The sequence below is a fragment of the Cetorhinus maximus genome, chromosome 1, assembly GCF_964194155.1.
Source record: "Cetorhinus maximus chromosome 1, sCetMax3.hap1.1, whole genome shotgun sequence".
Taxonomy (NCBI): Eukaryota; Metazoa; Chordata; class Chondrichthyes; order Lamniformes; family Cetorhinidae; genus Cetorhinus; species Cetorhinus maximus.
The window spans coordinates 304,890-326,287 of record NC_135879.1 but is presented as its reverse complement, the minus strand read 5'-3'; the positions used below and the strand labels follow the sequence as shown (position 1 = coordinate 326,287).

At 43.7% G+C, this 21,398-nt stretch overlaps 1 protein-coding gene across 1 annotated transcript in view; it reads right to left on the bottom strand.

Annotated features, from left to right (window-relative positions):
• Window positions 1-21,398, bottom strand: part of pcgf3 (polycomb group ring finger 3) — a 188,745-nt gene that overhangs the window by 128,694 nt on the left and 38,653 nt on the right. The gene's annotated exons all lie outside the window — the stretch shown is intronic.

Below are 21,398 nucleotides of genomic sequence, written 5' to 3'. Positions count from 1 at the left end.
CTTGCCTTTATAAAGGGAGGCAAACAAAAGCACCGCTGTTATGGTAAACCTTCATAACACTGACTGGAGTTGGAGTATTCTGGCTATTTCTGGGCACCACATTTTAGAAAAGGATGTCAAGGCCTTGGAGAAGGTGCTTTAGAGGTTTATCAGAATGCTATCAGGGATGAAGGATTTCTGTTATGTGGAGAGGTCAGAAAAGTTGAATTGTTCTCCTTCGAACAGAGAAGGTTAAAGGGAAATTTAATTCCCACTGGCACAAGACACACATTTAAGGTAATTGACCAAAGAACCAGGGGGAGGGATGAGAAGAATTTTTGTTACACAGCAAGTTGTTTTTTTCTGGAATGCACTGTGTGAAATCAGTGTAACTTTCAATGGGCATTGGATAAATATTTGAAGGAAGAAATTTACAGGGCTATGAGGAAAGATCAGGGGAGTAGGCCTAATTAGAGGTCTTTTTTCAAAGAGCTGGCATGTGCACGATGGGCTGAATAGCCTCCTTCTACGCTGTATAATTCTATGACCTTAACTTGGCTGAAAAAAAGCTATAGCAATCTGATAGCAATAAAAAGTTTTTTTTACTGGGGGAAAGGGACAGTTCAAGTTGTCTTTAATTTGTCATCTGAGAGTTACTAAGATGGTCACTAGTGCAACAGGTCTGTACTTTGCACTGTAAAAAAGTCACTCCTGGCCACTCAACATAAATGGCTGAACTGACAGTGCATTCACATAAGTTCAGTATTGTGTGAACTGCTTCAATCGTGTTTCAATGCTAACTCGCGTAGTGCAAATTGTCATGGTAACGCTACTGGAACAGTAATGTTGAGACCTGGACTAATGATCCAGAGACATGAGTTCAAATTCCTGCTGGGAAATTTAAATTCAGTTAATGAAACAAATCTAGAATAAAAAAAGCTATCATAAGTAATGGAGACCATTAAACTAGTTGGTTGTTCACTAATGTGTTAATGGGAAAGAAATCTGTCACCATTACCCTGTCTGCCCTGTATGTGACTTCAGACCCACAACTACAGCCCAGAACTTCCAATCTCCGGGGTTCATGCTCTGGAGGTACGCCAGATACGCCCCAGAAGTCCCCACGCAGTGACTGCATGGGAATTGCCCAGGAAGTTTAAACTTCCGATAGGCAATTACCCTTCACTGGAAATCACCCAATACTCCGATTTAAATTGGAGACTTTGGATGGTTCCGACTTTCTTAGTAGAATAGTTACCCAGGAAAGGTTAGAAGGACTAAAACCACTTCTAACTCCCTGGGTAACTACAGCACTTAGCCCCCCACCCCGGCTACCTTCCCATATCAACCCAATTACTCCCCACCACCCCAACTACCCTCCTGACCATCCAGTTACCTCCCCCCTCCAATTATTGTCCCAGTCACATGACTACCCTCCTAGAAAATCAACAAGTTGTACCAACTTGCCATGAAAAGCATAATAAGAATAAATTCGGATAGATCATTCAACTTTGATCTAGGTCCGGATGTGGGCATGACAAAGGCACACCCAACCCTGTCGACACTGCAAAGTCCTCCTCTGGGGAGTTGTAGCAAAATTTGGGGAGCTGTCGCATAGAAAAGTCAAGCAACACCTGACATGGTCATACACAGTTATTCATTTCAAAGTCCCAGGCTCCTCCATCGCTACTCCACTAGCAGAACAGATTCAGCAGATGTGTCACACAAAGGTGTACAGTAGGGAGGGATTAGTCTTGGGAGTCCTCAACATTGACTCCAGACCCCATGAAGTCTTGTGACATCGGGTCAAACATGGACAAATAAACCTCCTGCTGATTACCACCTACCACGCTCCCTCAGTGAATGAATTAATAATCTGTCAGGTGGAACACCACTTGGAAAAGCACCGAGGGTAGCAAGGGAACAGGAATGTACTGGGTGGAGGAATGGCTCAGTAGCATTGCTACTGTAGTTACTAAAAGACATAGCTGCCAGACTGAGCCGGTGAGAGAGCCAACATGAGGGGGAAAAAATCAATTTCACCTTGTCCCCATCAATCTATCTAAAACAGATGCATGACAGCATTGGTAGGAACGACTACGCTTAGTTTTTGCAAAGTTGTGTCTTGATACTGAGGACACCCTCCATTCACATTATGTGGCACCATGTTAAATCAGATAGATTCAGAACAGATCTAGCAGCTCAAAACTGGGCATCCATGAGGTGCTGTGGCCCCTCAGAAGCAGCAATATTGTATTCCACCACAACCTATAACCTCATGGTGCAGCACATCACCTCACTCTGCCACTAACATCAAGTCACATTCAATGAGGAGTGCAGAAGGCCAGGAGCTACTGGGCATATCTAAAAATAACGTGCCAACTTGCTGAAGCTACAGCACAGGATATGTAAGAAATAAGAAACAGGAGCTGGAGTAGGCCACTTGGCCCTTCGAGCCTGCTCTGCCATTCAAGAAGATGATCTCCTACTGTAACTTCACCTTCCCGCACAATCTCCATATCACTAAATTCACTTAAATATGCAATGACTGAGCAACCACAGCTCCCGAGAAGAGAAATTTCTCCTCACAATGAATGCTAAACAGCGGAACTCACATGCAATAGACAGATCCAAGTGATCCAATGAATCAAAGCTCTTCGGTCTTGACACATCCTATTATTAACGGCGGTGGACAACTAATCAAATAACTGGAGGAGGCAGTTCCACAAACATCCCCATCCTCAATGGGTCTAACATCTGATTGTAAAATACAGGCTGAAGCAGCTGCGAAACTCTTCAGCTAGAAATGCTGAGTGATTGATACATCTTGGCTTCCTCCTGAGGTCCCAACCATCTCAAATATCAGGCTTCAGCCATCAAGGAGCCCTAGTAAAATTGAAGTCAATGGGTATCAGTTGCAGGGCTGGGGGGTAGAAGAGAGGCACTCTCCACTGGTTTGAGTCATACAGAGCACAAAAAAATGGCTGTAGTCATTGTAGGCCAATCATCTCAGCCCCAGGGAATCACTGCAAGAACTTTTCAAGGCTGTGTACCAGACTCAACCACCTTTAGTTATTTAAAATGACCTTCCCTCCATCATAAGGTTAGGAGTGTGGATATTCACTGGTGACTGCCAAATATTCAGTTTCATTCAGAGAATGAGGCAGTCCATGCCTGCACACAGCAAGACCTGGACAACATTCAGGATGGGGATAAGAAGTGGCATTACTCAAGTGCCACACAGTGATCACTTTCAATAAGACAAAGTCTAATCCCTCCCCTAGGCAGTAACCATCACCAAATCCCCCAACATCCTGGGGCTGCTATTGACCAACAACTTAAATAGAACAGTCACATAAATCAGTGTTTCCCAAACATTTTTCTTCTGTGACCCCATTTTAATGCTCCACACATGGTGTGGCTCCAGAGTGAAAATTAAGGTGGGGGGAAAAAGAGTTGTTGAGCAGAGTTGGGTTTCAAACAGCAGGGATACAGACACAAAACTAAGACACCTTCCATTTTGGTAGGTGTCAGTAATGAGGCCTCAGGTGTCATTGGAAAAGGTCATGCCCACAGGCAAAAAACACACACATTTAAAGGGGTTCTGCAGCCAATCCCAGGGCTGTCAAATCTGAGTCTACATTCCACAGCCGAGCTTGCAAACCCAATTGCTCATCCAGTGATCCCACTGGGGCTTGTGACCCACAGTTTGCGAACCCCTGACATAAATACTGCATCTGCAACAACAGGTCAGAGGCTGGGAATTCTCCAGCGAGTGACTCATCACGTCTGACTCTCCAGCATCTGTCCACCATCTACAATGTACAAGTCAGGAGATTGATGGACACTTGCCAGGATGAGTGCAGCTCTAACACCACTCAAGAAGCTCGACACCATGCATGACAAAGGAACCTGCTTGATCAGAACCCCATCTACCACGAGCACACTGTGGCTGCTGTGTGTACTATCGAAAAGATGAACTGCAACAACTTGTTAAGGCTGCTTCAGCAGCACCCCCCCAAATGCACAACCTCTACTACATAGGACAAGGGCAGTAGGTGCACAGGAATACCATCACCTTCATGACACACGCCATCTGACTTGGAAATATATTGCCATTCTTTCATTGGCACTGGATCAAAACACTAGAACACTCTCCCTAACAGCACTGTGGAAGTACCTTCATCACACCAACTAAAGTGGTTCAAGAAGGTGGTTCGTCACCACTTTCTCCAGAGCAATTAGGGATAACTACTGCAAAAGGCAACGACAAACCACTGCAGTACTTTGCCAAGCATAATAATGGACCAATCCAATGGAAGCTTATGGCTGCCAATGCCTTCTTAGGGCATGGTACCAAGAGGAGGACCAGGACAAGGGTGAGGAGGAATATCCAGTCCTGTAAAAGAATAAAAAGACAATTGGATACAAAGGCCTGAACCAACTCCAAAGCATGGTGCAGTGAGATTCCCTCTGTCAGGAACTCCCAGTCTGCTTCATTCTTTGTCAAGGTCAACTCCATTATTATTATTATGTCACACAAATAGTTGTCACTTAGTCTGCTCATGTGAAACTGTGCACAGTCTCTGTATTGAGAACAGGAAAGCAATGGAGAAAATAAACATGAAAAAACCCATAAAACTAGTTGTCAATAAGGAACAGCAAGTGGAGTCAGGCAACTAAGATGACGTTATAAAGAAGAACTTCCATCCATCCATTTTCACACCGCTTCTCCTGGTGAGGTGTCAGAAAGCTGAGCAGGGACGACCAGACTTCCCTTTCCTCAGCCATAGATTCCAGCTCCTCCTGGGCGATTCCCAGGCCAGCTGAGAGATGTAATCCCTCCAGCGTGTCTTGGGTCGGCCACAAGGTCTCCACATAGTGGGCCGTGCCTGATACAGCTCCAGCAGGATCCTACCAGGGGGCATCATTAATGATGCCCGAACCACCTCAACTGGCCCCTCTCGACCCGGAGGAGCAGCGACCCGCCTCCAAGGCTCTCCTGGACTGTCAAACTCCTCACCCTGCCCCTGAGGGTACACTCAACAAACTTCAGAGAAACCTCATTTCCACCGCTTGTACCACAATCTTATCCTTTCGGTCACTGCCCACAGTTCATGGCCTTAAGACGAGGATGGGGATGTAGATCAACCGGGAAACCAAGAGCTTCAAACTAAAACTCAGCTCCCGCTTTACCACCATGGACCGATACAGCGCCTGCAGAACTGCAGCCGCCTCACCAAACCGCTGGTCAATCTCACGCTGCCCCCTGCCATCACTTCAAATAAAATCACGAGATACTTGAACTTCGTCACTAAGTGAAGTTGTTACCCCTCACCTGGAGAGAGCAGCCCACTCTTTTCTGGGAGAGAACCATGAGCTCAGATTTGGAGGTGCTGATCCACATTCCAGCCTCATCACACTTGGCAGTGAAACATTCGAATGCGCGTGGGAGATCACAATCAGATGAGGCAAGAGGCACAACATCATCTGAAAACAGCAGAGATGCCACCCTCAAGCCCCTAAACTGGATACTCTCCATACCTCGGCTGCACCTTGATATCCTGTCCGTGAAAATCACAACAAGACGCACTCTTGGCATAGTCCAATACCCACCTTGAACAAATTCGACTTAATGCTGAGAATGCTGACACAACTCTCAATTCGCGAATAGAGGGACCTGATAGCACGCAGAAGCACCTCATATTCCCGCAGCGTCTCCCAAAAAATATCCCAAGGAACGCAGTTGTATGCCTTCTCCAGGTCTCCAAAACAGAGGTGGACCACATTAGCAAGCTCCCATGAACCCCCAAATAACCGTGAGAGGGGTTAAGAGCTGGTCCACTGTTCCACAGCCAGGGCTGAATCCGTATTGTTCTTCCTGAATCCAAAGTTTGACTAACGGACAAAGTCTCCTCTCCAGCACTCTGGCATATGCTTTCCCGGCGAGGCTGAGGAGTGTGATCCCTCTATAGTTGGAGCACACCCTCTGGTCCTCTTTCTTAAAGATGTGGACCACCACCCCAGTTTGGCAATCCAGAGGTACTGTCCATGCCTTCCACACAACATTGAAGAGGCGCATTAACCACGACACCTCAACATTGTCCAGCACCTTCAACATCTCCGGAGGAATCTTGTCCACCCCTGCTGCCTTACTGCTACGAAGGCCCTTGCAGCAACCTCAGCAATAGCAATAGAACCGATCTCACCAGAAGGTTCTGACACTGCCTCCTGCAAGGAGAGCGTGTCCACCGGGTTGAGGAGTTTCTCAAAGTGTTCCTTCCACCTCTCGGCGATCTCCCCAGTTGTGGTCAGTGTTTCCCCACCCTTGCTGAGAACAGCTTGGGCGACATCCCGCTGACCCCTGCCAAGGTGCTGAATGGTTTGCCAGAACAACTTTGAAGCCGTCCTATAGTCAGTTTTCATGGCCTCTCCAAACTCCTCCCAAGCTCGAGCTTTCGCTTTAGCGCCCGCTGCTGCTGTAGCCCCTGTGGCCTGCCAGTACTGGATCAGGAGACCTATACGTGAGCATTGCCCGCCAGGCCTCCTACTTCGATTTGAGAGCCTCCCTCACCACGGTGTCCACCAGCGGGTCCTAGAGTTGCCGCCATGACAGGCACCAACCACTTTCAAGCCACAGTTTTTTGCAGCCACCTCAACGTTTAAGGTCTTGAACATGGTCCATTCGGACTCAATTTCCTTGACCTCACCCGAATACAAGAGAAATTCTTCCGAAGGTGGGAGTAGAGAAAAGAGGAACATTATAAGGGGAATTCAACCAAAACATTTGCATGATGTGATTGGCCAGTCAATTGATAGAACAATGGAGCATACTGGATCTAAGCTGGTAGCTCTAAGCAATTATCACAAAGCTTACTCAGACTCAGGATTTACTAACAGCTGCAATGTAAGATAAAATGTATTTGAAGAAAGAGTTTCCACTGTTACACAGCCTAATCTTGTTAATTCAGAATCAGTTAATCTGAATTACTGAATCATTCTAATTACACAAAAAATGTTTTCCACTCCATTTTAATACAATTCCTTAATTGAAATTACTGAATAATTTGATTCCTTTTAGATAAATTAATAACCATCATCCTGGACATTATGTAGGTTTTTATGCCCCCAGGATGTCCAGAAGTATTACATGAATTAACTTCCCTACATAAGAAATAAACATCCAACTGGCACACAGCAGAAGGGCAAATGGGAAGAAGGATCAGCTGATTTGGTTTTAGTAACACTGCTTGAGAGAGGACTATTGGCCAGGGCAACCCTTTAGATTATGAAGCAGTCAGAGCTTGCATGCAGAAAGACCTGGATAGGCCTCGGGCTGAAGTGACAAGTAACACTGGCGCCACACAGGGCTATGTAGTGACTTCTGAATTTACAACAGTAATAAACTACAACCACACTTTTAGTTTTTCCATGTGTGCTGCTGACATCCAACTCTGGCTCTCCAACACCCCTCTCATCTCCTCCAAAGTCACTATATCAGACTGCTTGTTCAATATCCAGTATTGGATGAACAGAACTTTCCACCAACTAAATACTGGAAAGACTGAAGACAGTGTCTTTGGTCCTCACTACAAAAGAAAACTCTGCTCCCTAGCTACCACCTCCACCCCTCTCCCTGGCAACTGTTTTGAGGTTGAAGCAGATTGTACACAGTCTTGGTGTCATTTTTGACTTGGAGATGAACTTCCAACCACATATCCATGTCATAATTAAGACCTATTTCCAACTCCTTAACACTGCCTGATAATACCCCTGCCTCATGCTGAAATCCTTATCCGTGCCTTTACTACTTCTAATTTGACTATCCCAATCCACTCGTGAACCAATGTCCCACATTTTACTTGCCATGAACCTGAGGTCATTCAAAAGTCTGTGCCTGTGCCCTAACCTAGAACAAGTCCCGTTCACCCATCATCCCTGTGTTCGCTGACCTACACTGACACCTGTTGAGCGACAATTTTATTTAGAAATTCTCATCATTATTTTCTAATCCCACCATGTCCTTGCCCCTTCCTACCTCTGTAATTTCCATCAGCCCCACAACCCTCTGGGTTATCTGTGCCCATCTAATTTGGGCCCCTTGAGCATTCCTGATTTTAATCACTCCACCGCTGGTGGCTGTGCCATCAGCTTCAAAGGTCCTAAATTCTGGAATTCCTTCCCAAAACCTCTCTGCCTTTCTCCATTCTTTTCAGGTGTTGTTTGCAACCTCCTTAGAACAACTGCTCTAAAATTGTCATATGTGACCCAGTGTTGAATTTTGGCTTATAATGTTTATCTGAAGCACCTTGGGATAGTTTATGTTAAAAGCACCATTTAAATACAAGCTGTTTTTTTTTTGACCAACTCAGGGTGAAATATTAAACAGCTGATTGATGCTCAGAGCCACATCATCCTGCTGATTCTAACCAGCTTCTTCTCTTGGTTTTTTAAATTATTCATATACATTTTGCTGCAGTTCCCAAATTAGAATTGTGGTATTTGTTTAAAAATCTGGATAACGGAGATGTACAAAAACAGGCTGAAAATTGTAACTTTTATGATGCACTTCACTCAAACCAAGTCCAGCACTCAGGCTGAAGGAAAAACTAAGGTAAAGACCCAGAGGACAAATCTTTCTGGCAAAATGTTATGCAGATATTTTTTTAAACGTTAAGGTTAAGTTTTGTATTCCTTTCTCAGGATTGTGCAGTATTTGCATGTGGTTTTTTATAATGTTAATTTTAGCTGCATCGACTGACTCAATGAGCAAGGAAATGGAAGAAATGAATTGAGATATGGAATTAGTTAGTTTTGTGGTAGTTGGTTCCTGGTTGGTAATCATTAGCAATTAATTACCTAACCGAATCAGAATGTTCATCTGAATAGATCCTCATTATTTAAGCTAGTCATTCCAATTTAACATAGCGGGCATCACATTCCAAATATGTACAAGAATCTATCAACCTGCATTTATATTATGAAGTGTTTTTCAGAACCCCAGAGCTATTTATAACCAATTAAGTATTTTTTTCTTAAGTGATGTAACAGAGAAAACCAGCAACCAATTTGTACACAGCACGCTCAAACAAAGACCAATGTGCTAACAACTAGATTATCTGTTTAGTGTGCTTTTTTCAATTTTATCAACTCAGATCTCTGAAGTAGGACTTGAACCCACAACATCTGACTTAGGGACAACAGCGCTATCCACTCAGCCACAGCTAACACAGACGTGGAACAAGAACAGAAGAGCTAGAGCTTCAAGTTAAACACCACATTAGCAAATCCGTCGGATATGGCTACAATCTTGTGTGTGTGTCGTGTTGTAAACAGGCATGTATAATTACCCAAGCTTCCATTAACTGCAGTTACCTCAGGGATTTTAATAGATTCAAGAGACCACTCAACAGGAAGAGTTAGATTTTCTGAATCAACATTTGTTGTAATCTAACAAGAGTTCCCAGTTACTCACAGAAAGTACCGGAAAAACTCAGCAGGTCTGGCAGCATCTATGGAGACAGAAACAGAGTTAACCTTTTGAGTCTAACATGGCTCTGCAGAGGTCCCCACAGTCTAGCTCATGTCCAGTTCATTCAGCTGCTTCACAGGGAATGAACTGAATTGACTGGACATTTGTATTTATGACCATGGGATCTCGGGTGAAGCCCAAATTAGATCTTCTGCTCAGAACTTTTGGCTGAAGACATTCACTACTAATACCTCAGCCTTGTTATAAGGGGCTCAAAACGTTAACTCTGGTTCTCTGACCACAGATGCTGCCAGACCTCTAACATCCATAGTATTTTTTGCTTTTATCCCAGCACTGACATTGTTCATTGGTTATAATCATTACTTTGCCAGCAATTTCACTTACTCTGGTAATTCACTTTACTGGTGTTAACATCATAGGCTATGTGGTGGATAACTGATTTACTATTGACTCTAGCTGTCTAATTTCCTATAGTACTTTTATACAGTAATCTGAGACCTGCGATCTTGGTGCTGGCTCCCAATGGCTGGACCTCACATCACCTAATGGCATTATCGATAACTACTTTCATTACTTGAAGGATTGGAAGCTTTTTTATGCTTTCATGGGATATAAGCATAACTGGCAAGGTCCTAATTGCCCTGAAGGAGGTGGTGGTGAGCTGCCTTCTTGAACCGCTGCAGTCCATGTGGTGTAGGTACACCCACAGTGCTGTTAGGGAGGGAGTTCCAGGATTTTGATCCCACCACAATGAAGGAACAGCAGGTAAGGACGGTGCGTGGCTTAGAGGGGAACTTGCAGATGGTGGTGTTCCCATGTATCTGACGCCAATGTCCTTATGGATAGTAATGGTTGCAGGTTTGGAGGGCGCTGTCAAAGGAAGCTTGGCTCTTACATGCACAACTCCAACATGGTTGGTGATAGCTTGGTGAAATGTTGTTCATCAAGCCCCCTCCACCTCATGCTAGCTGCCTGGCTATCCATCACCATTCTTAACTGGATATGGTACAGCTGGAGCACGTTGGTTGTGGCCCCATTTAGCTTTTACACAGGGCCAGCAGCTTTTGGTGTTTAGAATGTATCTGGCCCTGCATAGCTATTTCACAAGGTTTGTACCTCATTTAGATAGTCACTGGCTGTCATTCAGTTTGAGGATGACGTCTACTCAGGGTCGTGAGTTTCTACTATAGCTGTTCATGTGACTTAACAAGCCAATTTGCGACCGACAGATCTTTGAACATATGGAGCAGAATGTTCCACAGGGTAGTGGGATCTGGAGTGCAAGGTTTGCTTCCTTTTCTTTCCTTCTCTGCCACCGCACTGCCTCATCATTAAGATGTCGGGACTCAAAGCGAGGTACAGCTTGTGGACAAGTTGATGGTGACATATCGATTATGGCTGAGCTGTGGATGAATTACCTTGAGCCTTTCATTTATACAATTGGAGAGTTCTGGCCATGCATCCAAGATCCTATTCCAGGTGACAAAATCAATTCCCTGGACACAAGGGTCACTGTTAGCTTTTCCTTTCCAGTAGAAGGTGTATCCCTTGTTATGATCCTTGGCCAGACCCCCCAAGTTGTTGGTAGGATCCGGTTAGGGACCAAATACACTTTGTTTAAAGTAGGCAAAGTTCAGATTCAGGACACTTGCTAACAGAGTAAGGCCACAAGGGTTCCACAGGTTTTGAACAAACAAAACAAACTTTACTATACAAGGTCAGAAAGATAAACAATTTACAATATCTACCTTATGCTGTAACACTCCAGGTTAATATGAGGTAAGAGGCAAGTTGTAGTCAACACACCACACTGCACAATAAATGCCAAATGCAACCAAAACAGATCCCACGGATTTCTCATCAACCCACCCAGATGTCAGTAACACAGAGTCAACAAATCTCACTGAAACTCGGTCTTTGTAACGAGGGTTTCCAATCTTCACCATTGAAGATATTGCCTTAGAATTCTCTCCATAGGTCGCTCGGACTTGGACAGCTTTAATGACAGCCCACATCACAGGATTTCAATCTTGCCTTCCAAGATTCTGCTCCCCTGGCTTCAAGAAATACTAATTTCAGCACCAACTCACAAGCACAACTTCAGCTATTCAACTGCACTAAGCAGAACACCACTGCTCCACAGGGGAACCTTTGCCCCAATGGCCCACAGCAGAGTGACCAACCTTCGACTGCCTTCTTGGATCTTCAGGGCTTCTCCTGAGCTGTCTTCAATTACCAAATTCGGAAGGCATCAACAATGGCCCACCTCGCAAGGTTTCAATCTCATCTTCCGAGATTCCATTCCCCTGGATACGAACTAGGAGCAGGAGTAGGCCACTTGGCCCTTCAAGCCTGCTCCGCCATTCAATAAAATCACAGCTGATCAAATTATAACCTCTCACCTACCCCTCCCCACCCCCAATAACTTTGCACCCTTTGTTACTTTGTTAATCAGGAATCTATCCAGCTCTGCTTCCACTGCCTTTTGAGGAAGAAAGTTCAAAGACTCATGATCCTCAGAGAAAAAATTTCTCCTCATCCCTGTCTTAAATGAATGACCCCTTAATTTTAAACCGTGACCCCCTAGTTCTAGATTCCCCCACAAGAGGGAACATCCTCTCCACATCCACCCTGTCAAGACCCCTCAGGATCTTAAAGGTTTTCATGAAGTCACCTCTTACTCTTCTAAACTCCAGTGGACACAAGCCTAACCTGTCCAACCTTTCCTCATAAAACAACCCACCCACCCATTCTTGGTATTAGACTGCTAAACCTCTTCTGGACTGCTTCTAACACATTTACACCTTTCCTTAAATAAGGTGGCCAATACTGTACACAGTATGCCAGACGTGGTCTCATCAACACACTGTACAACTGTACCAAAACTTCCCTACTTTTATATTCCATTCCTCCTGTAATAAATGACAACATTCCATTTGGCTTCCTAATCACTTGCTGTATCTACAATCTAACTTTCCCTGATTCATGTACCAGGATACCCAGATCCCTCTGTTCCACATTAAACTCCATTGTCACCATTATTGAGACTAGCTTAATATTCCAGATGTATTAATTGCATTTAATTTCTAGCAGCTGCCATGGTGGAATTTGAACCCATGTCCCCATTAGCCTGGCCCTCTGGATTCAGTGACATTACCACTTATACCACCAACATTGTCTTAAATGGAAGACCCCTTATTTTTAAAATGTGCACGCTAGTTCTAGATTCCCCCACAAGGGGAAACATCAGCATCCACCCTGTCAAGCCCCCTCAGGATCTTACATGTTTCAATAAAATCACCTCTCATTCTTCTAAACTCCAGTGAGTATAAGCCCAACCTACTCAACCTTTCCTCAAGTCAACTCCTTCATACCAGGAATCAGCCTAGTGCACCTTCTCTGAACTGGGTCCAAGGTAAATATATCCCTCCTTAAGACAAAATCTGTACACAGTACTCTAGATGCAGTCTAATCAATACCTGTACAGTTGTAGCAAGACTTGCCTGCTTTTATATTCCATCCCCCTTGCAATAGAGGCCAACATTCCATTTGCTTTCATAATTACTTACTGTACCAGCATGCTAACTTTTTGAGATTCATGTACAAGGACATGCAGATCCCCCTGTACTGCAGTATTCTGCAGTCTCTCTCCATTTAAATAATGCTTTTCTATTCTTTCCACCTTAGTGGACAACCTCACAATTTCCCATATTATACTCCATCTGCCAAATTTCTGCCCATTCACATAACCTAACTATATCCCTTTGCAGTAGCTGTATCCTCCTCACAACTTTCTCTCCTATGTGTTGTCAGCAAATTTGCTATAATATACTTGGTTCCTTTACCAATATCATTAATATAGATCAAAAACAGTTGCGGCTGAAGCACTGATCCACTAGTTACATTTTGCCAGCCTGAAAGTGACTAATTTATCCCAACTTTCTGTTTTCTAACCATGGTAATACATCACTCCCAGCACAATGAGCTCATATCTTGTGCAGTAACCTTTTACGTAGCATCTTATTGAGTGCCTTTTGGAAACCCAAATACATTCCATCTACTGGTTCTCCTTTACCCACCCTGCTTGTTACATCCTCGAAGAACTCTAATAAATTTAATTTCCCTTTCGTAAAACCACATTGACTCTGTCTGATTGCATTATGATTTTCTAAATGTCTTGTTACTGCTTCCTTAATAATGGATTCTAGCATTTCCCCAATGACAGTTGTTAGACTAACTGGTCTATGGTTGTTTGTGTAGCTGTTCCGCTTTACAGAACATTTTTGTTCGGTCCACAAGCATGACCACAACCTTCCTATCGCTCGCCATTTCAATTCACCATCTTGCTCTCACGCTCGCATATTTGTCTTCAGCCTGCTACAATGCTCCAGTGAAGCCCAGCGCAAACTAGAGGGACAATGCCTCCTCATCCGATTAGGCACTTCACAGCCTTCTGGACTTAACATTGAGTTCAACAACTTCAAACCATGAACTCTGTTCTCCATTTTGATTTCTATTTATGGCCTATAGTTTCCTTCTTTCTGTCTGCCTGCTTTCTTGAATAGCGGTGTTGCATTATCGATGCACTGATTTGGGTTGCCAATTCTTTTCTTAGGGCAATGTTCCTCTAGGGTGCGCATCTGTGCTAAGCGGGGACTCCAGGATGCCTCCAGTTCCTGGATAACCATTTGTGGAGGAAGTGTTGACAGTTGGGGCAGCTTGAGCCTCAGGTTTCAGAACCTGAGCAGCAGCTAGTGTCACTGCAGTGCATCCATGAGTTTAGAGCTTTGTGGATAGCATGTTTATAGATGTGGTCACCTTGCCCTGAAGAGTATGCAGAAAGAGAGGGAATGGCTGAACACCAGGCAGTCCAAAAGAAACAGGCAGCTAGTCCAGGAGTCTCCTGGATGCATCTCACTCTCCAATCAATATTTAGTTCTGGGTGACTCAGCTGCACGGGGGGTACAATAAAGACTGGATTAGCAATTATGATAAGGTAATTCGATAGTCAGGGGAATAGATAAGCCACAGACATGAATCCAGGATGGGGTGTTGCCTCACTGGTGCCTGGTGCATGTCACTGAATGGCTGCAGAGTACAGCCATCAGGGTACACATTGGTATGAACGACAAAGGCAGAAGGAGGGATGTGTTCCTACTGTCAGAATTTAGGGAGCTAAGTAGGAAATAAGCAAGCAGGGCCTCAAAAGTAGTAATTTCCACATTCTCCCATTATCAGGCACAGTATACAAATAGAATAAATGTGTGGCTGGAAAGATAGTGCAGGAGGGAGGGCTTTAGATTTTTGGGACATTGGGGCTGGCTCTGGGGGAGACGGAACCTGTACAGGATGGACGGCTTGCACCTAAATACAGCCGAGACTGACTTCCAGGACAACTCCACAATGAACTTTGGCAAAAGATGTTCTAGAATAACTGGTGTTTTTCACTCAGTCCACTGGATTAAACATTCACAAAAGCAGAAGCAAAGCAAATGCTCTCCAAACATTCCCTATTCGTGGCCTTCCAGATAACTCAAGTGGGTAAAGGCAGTCACTTGTCAGGAAAAGAGCCAGACTTCAGGACTGAGAGGTTAAAACAGCGAGACCTCGGGAGAGAGAGAGGTCAAAACAGTGAGACTTCAGGAGGGAGAGGTTAAAACAGCGAGACCTCGGGAGAGAGAGAGGTTAAAACAGAGAGACTTCGGGAGGGAGAGTTTAAAATAGCGAGAATGCGGGACCGAGAGGTTAAAACTTACCTTTCAGGGAAATGCAAGAATTCAGCAGGGCCCTGAGTTTGAAAACAATAGTGAACAGTGACATCACAGGGAAGTTGTAAGATGATTGGCTGGTGAGTATTGCTGCTTAAGGGCTGAATCTAAACAACTGGGAGTTTAAAAATTGTTAAAAATATTAACTATTAGTAACAGTAACAACAGTGTAGCTGGTGGGTCATCTTTTATTCTTAAGTAAGGTTCATTATCACTATTAAGGTGTACTAAGTATTGGTAGGGTTTATCAATATTGCGAACGTTTATTAATAGTAGTAAATGTTATTGCTATTGGTAAAGCTTTATTAATATTGCTAAGCTTTATTACCAGTACTAAGGCTTAATTGAAGTAACAAAGTTATCATCAGTTAATAAATAGAGAAATGGCAGGGCTGCTCCAACCGAGAGTGCACATACTGTGTAATGTGGGGACTCCAGGACGCTTCACATGTTCTGGATAACTACTTGTGCGGTAAGTGTCATCAGTTGCAGCAGCCTGAGCCTTGGGTTGGGAGCAGCAGCTGGCATCACTGCATCTCATCTGTGAGGTTGAGGGTTACATGCATAGCACGTTTATAGGTGTCGTCACCCCACAGCTCGAGTATGCAGGCAGAGAACAAAGGGATGACCACCAGACAGTGAAAAAGGCAGGTAGAACAGGAGTCCCTAAGTGCATCCCACTCTCCAACCAGTAATCAGTTCTGAACACTGATGATATTGATGGTTTATCTGGGGAATGCAGACAGTGCCAGGTCCGTGGCACCACAGGTAGCTCAGCTGTAGACAGAAGGGGGGGGGGGGGGGAGAGACAAGGAAGTCTGAAAGAGCAATACTGATAGATGATTCGATAGTTTGGGGAATAGATAGATGTTTTTGTGGTCACAGGCGTGGATCCAGGGTGGTGTGTTGCTTCCCTGGTGCCAGGGTCAAGGGTGTCAGTGAGCAGCTGCAGAGCACCATGAGGCGGGAGGGATGAACAGCCAACAGTTGTGATCCCTATTGGTACCAATGACATAGGCAGAAAGAGGGATGTGGTCCTGCAGTCTGAAATTAGGGAGCTTGGTAGAAAATTAGCAAGCAGGACATCAAAAGTAGTAATCCCTGGACTACTCCCTGTGCCCTGCGCAAGTGTGTACAGAAATAGGAGGATAAGACAGGGGAATGCATGGCTGGAAAAATAATGCAGGAGGGAGGGCATTGGATTCTTGGGACATTGGAACTGGCTCTGGGGACAATAGGACCTCTGCAAGCCGGATGAGTTGCACCTGAACAGAGATAGGACAGAGTTCCTTGTGGGGTGCTAGTGCTGTTGGGAAGGGTTTAAACTAACTCAGCAGGGGTGTGGGAATCAGAGAAAATATTGGAGAGAATCACCAAGGGGCACTGAATACTGGGAGAGATAGATAACACTAGAGTAGGGAATAATAAATTAATAGGTGGGGTCAGAATAAAGGAGACAGTAACAGAGTCTAAATCAGGGTTACTGTGCATGTATCTGAGTGCACGGAGTGTGGTAAGTAAGACTGGTGAGTTACAAGTGCAGACTTCCATGTGGAAATATGATGTGGCTATAACAGAGACCTGGCAGGAAGGGCAGGGCTGGGTGTTATATCCCTAGATACAAGGTGTTCAGGAAATATAGGAAAGGAAGAAAGGGGGAGAGGTGGCGCTATTGAAGAAGGGGAACATTGCACTGCTGGAGAAAAATGATGTCCCAGAGGGATCAAGGACAAAATCTATTTGGCGAGAACTCAGGTACAAAAAAGGTGTAATTACATTACTCAGTGTAGTGTATGCGTCACCAACTAGTGGGAAGGGTGTAGACAATCAAATTTGCAAAGAACTTACAGAAAGGTACAAAGATTATAGAGTACTCATAATGGGGGACTTCAATTATCCAAATATAGACTGGGATAGTAGTAGTGTAAAGGGCGAGAATTCCTACAGTGTGTTCAGGAAAAGTTTCGAAAGCAGTATGTCTCCAGTCCAATGAGGAAGGAGGCGCTGCTAGACCTGGTTCTTGCAAATGAGGTGGGCCAAGTAGATCAAGTGTCAGTAGAAGAACATTTGGGGGACAGTGATCATTATATCATAAGTTTCAACTGACTACAGAAAAGAACAAGAACTGTCCAGAGAAAGAAAAATTAACTGGGGGAAAGCCAACTTCAAGGGGATGAGGACGAATCTGGGCCGAATAAATGGGAGTCAAAGGTTGCAGGAAAAACAATGAGCTCCTTCAAAGAAGAGATGATTGGTGCACAGTCAATGTACATTCCCTCGAAAGGGAAAGGTAAAATAAACAAATCCAAACCTCCCTGGATGAAAAAGGAGATTAAAAACTAAGATAAAGAAGGAAAACTGTGCTCATGTCAGGTATCAGGTAGAAAATACAATTGAAAACTAAGCTGAATATAGAAGATTCAGAGGAAAGGTGAAGAAGCAATTATGAGAAGCAAAGAAGGAGTATGAAAAAAATCTGGCAGCTAGCATAAAAAGGAATCCCAAAGTCTTCTATAGGCATATATATATAGTAAAAGGTGTTCCAAAAGTATAATAATTTTCATATTATTCTGGTTTATTGTAAAGTAGCTTTATGGGTGGGACTGTAGATGGTTCAGTCTGTGTGATTTAATTACATTTGGAGTCAGGTGGACTGCAAGCTTGGAATTATCAAAAGAAGTTAGGTGTAGAAATGTGCTTGAAATGCTAATGAGTAAACATGGATGGGGTCTTAACATATAAGGTGTGAAGGGAATTTGTAATTTTAGATAAGTGAAGGGATTGTTTGCATTTCAAAGAGGTATTTGGATGTTTACAACTAGTCCGATAAGCAAGGCAAAGCAGTGTGTTTCTTTTTCCCAAAGGTTACTGACAATATTGGCAACACGATAGATTTTTATATTATGGGAAAGGTAAAGGGGGTGTGTAATTGGGAGTCAGGTTAATTAGGAATTTTAGCATTTGTTATAGTAGTAATTGTAGTCTTATGTATGTGCTTGTAATCTTTTATTTCATTAAAAATTTTTGAATTTAATTTTTAAAATCTCTAAAGATCTTAGTGCACTCATTGCCTCTGAATTCAGTGCACACATGTTCTCGTAATAAATACAAATTGTAAAACCGTTGTGATAGTGTGGCCAAGTTTCTCTTGTGGATTTGGTCTACCTGGCACACATCATCTGTCACATCATAACAAAATTGGGGGCTCTTTGTGGGATATTTAGAATTCTTGATTGGTTTGGAGTTGGTGAATCGTAAGGCTACCAGTACGAGAAGCAGTAAGTCTAACCTCAGTGTTGGGGAAACTATTGAAAGCAATTCTGAGGGACAGAATTAATTTACACTTGGAGAGGCAGGGATTAATCAAGGGCAGTCAGCATGGTTTTGTTAAGGGGAAGTCATGTCTGACCAATTTGATTGAATTTTTTGAAGAGGTGACCAGGTGTGTAGATGAGGGCAATGCATTTGATGCTTTTGATGTAGTCTACTTGGACTTCAGCAAGGCTTTTGATAAGGTCCTGCATGGGAGACTGATAACGAAGTAAGGGCCCATGGGATCCAAGGCAATTTGGCAAATTGGATCCAGAATTGGCTGAGTGGCAGGAAGCAGAGGGTGATGGTCGAGGGGTGTTTTTGTGACTGGATGCCTGTGTCCAGTGGGGTTCCACAGGGATTGGTGTTGGGTCCCTTGCTGTTTGTGGTATATATAAACGATTTAGACTTGAATGTAGGAGGGTTGATCAGTAAGTTCGCAGGTGACCCGAAAATTGGTGGGGTGGTAAATGGTGAGGAGGATAACCTTAGATTACAGGAGGATTTAGACGGGCTGGTCAAATGGGCTGATCAGTGGCAAATGGAATTTAATCCAGATAAGTGTGAGGTGATGCACTTGGGCAGGACAAACAAGGCACAGGAATACACAATGAATGGTAGGACCCTGGGGACTACCGAGGAGCAGAAGGATCTTGGTGTGCATGTCCCCTGGTCTCTTAAGATAGCGGGACAGATAGATAAGGTGGTGAAGGCGGCATATGGGATACTTGACTTTATTAGCAGAGGCATAGAATATAAGTGCAGGGAGGTTATGCTGGAACTGTATAAAACACTGTTTAGGCCACAGCTAGAGTATTGCGTGCAGTTCCGGAATCCGCATTATAGGAAGGATGTGATTGCACTAGAGAGGGTGCAGAGGAGATTTACCAGGATGTTGCCTAGGCTGGAGAGTTTTAGTTATGAGGAGAGATTGGATAGGCTGGGGTTATTTTCCATGGGGCAGAGGAGATTGAGAGGGGACATGATTGAGGTGTATAAAATTATGAGGGGCATAGATAGGGTAGACAGGAAGGAACTTTTCTCCTTAGTGGAGGGATCAATAACTAGGGAGCATAGGTTTAAGGTAAGGGGCGGGAGGTTTAGAGGGGATGTGAGGAAGAATTTTTTCACCCAGAGGGTGGTGGGAATCTGGAACTCACTGCCTGAAAGGGTGGTAGAGGCAGAAACTCTCATAACATTTATGCCATGGCATACAAGGCTATGGGCCTAGTGCTGGAAAATGGGATTAGAATAGATAGATACTTGTTTGACCTGCACAGACTACGATGGGCCAAAGGGCCTTTTTCTGTGCTGTAGACCTCTATGACACATTAAAATCCCTCACACCAACTCATGAGTTCAAAGTGGTGGTAGTTAAGGAGAAAGAAAGAAAACAGGAAAGGGAATTGGAACTGGAGGAATTAGCAATGGAAGGGAGAGAGAGAGAGAATACCAGCTTTAAAAGCTGGCAGTTAAAAAGGTGACACCAGAAGGTGAGGAAGGATTTATTTCCTGATCAGAACACAGTGGGGAGATGTTTAAATTTGTACAAGCTCTTCAAAAGTTTGAAGAAAGCGATGTTGAAGCATTCTCTCTCTCATTTGACAAGATAGCTAAACAGGTGAAATGGCCAAAAGAAATTTGGACACTGCTAATACAGTCAAGGTTGGTAGGTAGACTTAATGAGGTATATGCATCGCTGTCAGAAGAAATATCTGGGGAATATGATGCAGTGAAGACGGCTATTTTGAGTGTCAATGAGTTGGTTCCAGAGGCAAACAGCCAGAAATTTCGAAATGTGAGAAAACAGCCTCTACAGACCTATATTGAGTTTGAAAGTCAAACCAAATAATTTTGACAGGTGGATAAGGGCATTAAAAATAGAGGGAACCTATGAAGCCCTTAGAGAAGTCATTCTTTTGGAAGAATTTAAGGATTCACTTATTTCAGTAGTAAGAACCCAAGTGGAGGAACAAAGGGTTAAAACTGCTAGGCAGGCAGCAGAGATAGCTGATGATTGAGTTAGTTCATAGATCTAACCCTTGTTCTCATCACCCTTTTAAATCTGAGAAGGTTAGAAAGTGGGAAGGTGAAAGGAAGGTAGGTAGTCCGGGAAGGGAAGGAATAGTTGGAAATTCTCAGGAAGTTTTTTCTCAGACTAGGAAGGAAAGTGGAAGAGATGCAAGAAAGCTTAAATGTTTTCATTGTAATAAAATTGGCCATACAAAGTCAATGTGCTGGGGGTTACATGGGAAACCTTTTGGATTAGTAGGAACTACAAAAGGTGCTATAAAGTCAAAGGCTTTAGAACAGACCAAACCAGTAGGATTTGTTCAAGTAGAAAAGCAAGCACAAATATTAGCCAAAGGTATGAAAAACGGTTCACAATCTATTCAAAGGAATGTTGAAAGGCAGACTGCAGACATGTTTAATGATGAGGGAAAAGTCTTTTCATGTGTACAAGGTGCAGTTGGCAAAGATATACAGATTTTAAGGGATACAGGAGCCAGTCAATCCTTAATGTTATGGGATAGTGATATTTGTTGCGCAGAGGGAATTTTGCAGAAACAGGTATTAAGGAGAAACATGGAAAAACAAAAGATATTCCATTGTGTAAGGTGAATTTGAAAAGTAGCTTGAAAACAGGTGAAGTGATTATAGGAAGAGAGGAGAAATTGCCTATTTCAGGGGTTCAATTTATCTTAGGAAATGATGTAGCTGGGTCACAGATGCAGGTGATGCCTACAGCAGCATTCAACAAAGGTGTTGCAGAAAAAGCATCCTGGATTGTTTTCAGATTATGTAGTAACTCACAGGTTAAAACAGGAAAAGGAGGAATTTAGAAG